The sequence below is a fragment of the Symsagittifera roscoffensis genome, chromosome 5, assembly GCF_963678635.1.
Source record: "Symsagittifera roscoffensis chromosome 5, txSymRosc1.1, whole genome shotgun sequence".
Classification (NCBI taxonomy): domain Eukaryota; kingdom Metazoa; phylum Xenacoelomorpha; order Acoela; family Convolutidae; genus Symsagittifera; species Symsagittifera roscoffensis.
The window spans coordinates 17,232,802-17,236,878 of NC_087066.1; positions in this window are offsets into that span (position 1 = coordinate 17,232,802).

The following is a 4,077-nucleotide window of genomic DNA, read 5'->3' on the forward strand; positions in this document are numbered from 1 at the left end:
ATTTTGAATAAACAAACACAAACGTTTAGCAAACAAACAATCGCCATTTATGTCGTAAGACGAAGTTGCCTCATCATTGCGATTCGAGGTAATGTAAATAAACTGATTAATGATTGCAACTTAATATAGCTTGATTCAATTATTACAACTTGGTAATTGCCCAGATTTGGTATTTTGATTAATTCCAACTGCATGCAAATTCAATCAACCTATAAAATTATGTTTTTTTAAAGCCATTACAAAAAGATAACAAAAGTTTGGTTTAAATAAACCAACAACCGAGAAATTAATTTAAAAAGTATAGTAATGATAATCGGGTCCCTATCAAAGCAATGTATGGACAAGGCAAACATTTATTTTGCACTTTGGCAAAATAGCAAACAAATTAATCTGATAATGGCCACAAAAAACGCCCAGATTAAAAATGAACAAAATCTGCCAAAAATTAATATTGATTCACAATATTAAAGAATAATTCGCTGTTGGTTTTTTTAAAACAAATTATTTAATAACTCGCAGAACAATTTGTCTCGATCGGGTTTCGATTCTCTAAGCAACACTAAAACACCGGCTTGAGGTTTGAAACTTAGAGTATAAAAAGTAATAAAAAAGTAATAAAAAAGTAAAAGAAAAACAGCAATCGCCAACAGCAATAGCAAATGTAATCGATAGGTTATCGCTGATTAATTTGGCTAATGCTCAGCGATGAAACAGCAAAAAAAACCTTTCAAAATGAGCAAAATAGTAAACTACCGGGGTTCGTTCCCGCAACGCAACTATCAGCTAAGTAGACATGTTTGCTACATCTGCGACACGAAGCCTAAGATACACTTCAAGCATTAACTCAGTTTATTAACTCACACTGTCATTTAAAAGCTACTAGAATGAGTTAAAGTTTTAGCACTGACTTTCTAGAAATCATTACTGAAATAGATCTGAAATATCGCAGCTTAGCTATGGAAAAAACCCTGAATTATACTTGAATCAGTGCTGTAAAATAGTGATCAATGGGATACTATAGAAATAGCGATAATTAACGGTGGACTTAAAACCGGGCAGCTTTGCATAGCTCAATCTCAAATGCAAAAGTTTTTGGCTCAACAGACATTTTTTCTTCTTTTTTGGATGAAAAAGCTCACATTTGCATCCGAACCGGAAAGTTTAATTCGTTATTTGTTGTCTCATCATATGTTTGCTGCTTATCAGCTCAATTCTTTGTATAGATCAATCTGGGGCAGGATTGTATTTTGTGAGCTATGTTTGGGCAGTGAAAGCGCATTAACTTTGTATTTGCTTCAAAAACATTCATAGACACGGATTGTTTCTGTCCATTTCTTTTATAATGTTCCAAAAAACAAAACAAAAAAAGATTTTCCGCTATTAAAATATCCTATATACTACACTTTAGAAATCTGTTTTCAAAGTTTCCAAGACATTTTCTGCCATGGTGACATGCGATACCTTAGGTGCTCTCTTCATTACTATTCCAACAGTTAAAACGACTGCAACTAATTTTAGAGCTATGTTTCGATTTTTTTGCTTTGTTTTTCAACTTTTTTCTAAAGTTGGTAGAAATCAGTTGCGCGCAACGAAAAAGAAAGAGTAATAAAGACGTATAGCCAAATATGAACCCACGAATTTGATTCGGTGAGGTCATAAATGGTTCCCCTAGTTGGCAAAAAAGAAAACTTACTGACTCAGTTTGTTTTCCCAATCGGCAAAAGGAATGTGCTCACGTAATATACATTTTTTAAAATAGTATATATTTTTTTACTGTCCATGCTCTAAAAATCTCATCAATATTTTCTGGTTTGAATTAATTAATTGAGCTCAAGGTGATTGCATAATTAACAGGTTTTTCAAATAAATCGCACAAAGTTACTATTTTCAATCAGAAAGAAAAATGTTTTTCTTATTTTTCGGTCATCATAAATTGCTTTCTATCAATCTATTTTTTGATCTAGATATGTTTTGTGCAAGTTTGTAATTAGACTGAAGGGGGGAGGCTAGACATTGGAATATGAATAATTTGTTTCAGAACAGCTCATACCCAACCGTATTTTTTCAGGTTGTCCACTGTTTCCAAAAACAAGAAGGACTATATTTTTCGCTAATAAGCATATATCTACTAAATTTAAATATTTTCATTTAAAATGTTCCTTAATTTTTCTGCCAAAGTAATATGCGATAACTTAGAAAACCCTCTTTCTAAGTTTTTGCCAATTAAAATGGGTGCAATGAATTTAAAAAAATTGAAATCTGCTTCGATTTAGAGTAATGTTTAATCGGTTATTCAAACCTGGTAAAAATGGTGTGCGCGCATCAAATAAAAGCGAAAATGAAAACACGTATAGTTTACTGATGCTTCTTTATATAACAAGCTCTCCCTCGTTTGGCAAAGTGCTGACAAAAGAGGCTTGTAAACGGCGCTATATTAGGATTCTCTATATTGAAATCACAACAGATTTACAAGCTTGCGTCAGGCCGGTTGATCAGACGAACAATTGTTTGCGGATCACTTTTACTGCCATAGTTTCGTTTCTTACCCTACCGACAACGACCTGACTCGCATTCCCTCTTTCTGTATGACAAACATAGTTGACATTTCTATACAAATATCGCCTCTTGTTCGTTCAAATTTTCTTGATTTGTTGCTAGTTTGTCTCTTATCGTTCTCTCAAACAATCTTGAGGCAGCATTACTGACTACCTGTCCGAATTTTGCTTAAAAATATTTAATCTATGGTCATTGTTCTAACTTTTCAAATCTTATACAAAGTTTTTCTCAATATCTTGTGGATTACGCTTTTTTGTTTATATATTGAAAGAGGAATGTACGTGATTTATGATATCATTCACAGATCACAATTTAAAAGGAGCCTTGTTTCAAATTATCATCCAGTGACCCACACGCAGTAGAGTTCCATGGATAATAATCGATTATATTGTCATTTTTTAGTCAGTATCTGTAAAATTACAAAAATAATCGATTATAATCCATTAAAAATGTTTTCATTTCTTATATTTTTAATGACAATGTAATCCCTTATAACCTTTTATAATCAATTATAATGGACTTTTTTGAGAGATTAGTCATGAAACTTACAAAATTTTCTCAAATTTATTGCATTTCCTGTTTAGTGCAGTTGCTACGTAATAGGTTTCATAAAGTTTTAAATGTTACATTTCACTTCTCAATTTTTATCATAATTTTTGTCTTATATACCCCGTTTAAACCCCTCCACAGTTTACCCTCCCCCCTCGTTTTCATCCCTGCTTACACCCTCCCCCCCCCCCCCCCCCCCCCCCGTTTACTACCCCTTCCCACCTCCCTGCCAGTTTACCACAACCTCCATTCGCCCCCCCCCCCCTTTATGGGGTTATTTATTGGTAGACTTTGGGGGAGGGGGGTTTCTTTACCCCCCCCCCCCCAAGTTTAACCCTCCTCAACATCCCCCCCCCCCCCCGTTTACTGAACGTCGGGTTGAGGGGGGGGGGGTTGGAGGTGGGTAAAAAATGCGGGGGGAGGATAATCTGAACAACTGAGTATACTCCCTCACCCGTCCCCGTTCAAAATGGTAAACAAACTGGGGGGGGGGGGGGATAAACTGTAAACTTGGGGGGGTTGGGGATAACCTTTAGTGAACATGGGGGTGGGCGTAGGAATAAACGTAGGGGAGTGGGGGGAGGGGATTTGGGAAAATGCCGATGGGGGGCAAAATGGGGGGGGGGGGGTTAATTCGAGTAGGTTTAGATTGCCAGTGGCCGTGAGTAACGCAAAAGTGTTGCAAGTTTTGCAAATGATTGTGCAAAAAAATGTAGAGATTACAATCCGTTAGAATCAATTATAATTGATTTTAAATGGATTATAATCCATCATAAAGATTTGAAATGGAGTAGAATCCATTATAATGGGTTTTAATGGATTGTTTTTTACGAAAATAATCAATTTTAATGACGATATAATCGATTTCGTGGTCTAAACTTGCAACAATAATGGATTATAATGACAACATTTTAGACAATAATTTTCCATCATAATCGATTATTATATATGGAACTCCGGTGCGGGCAAGTA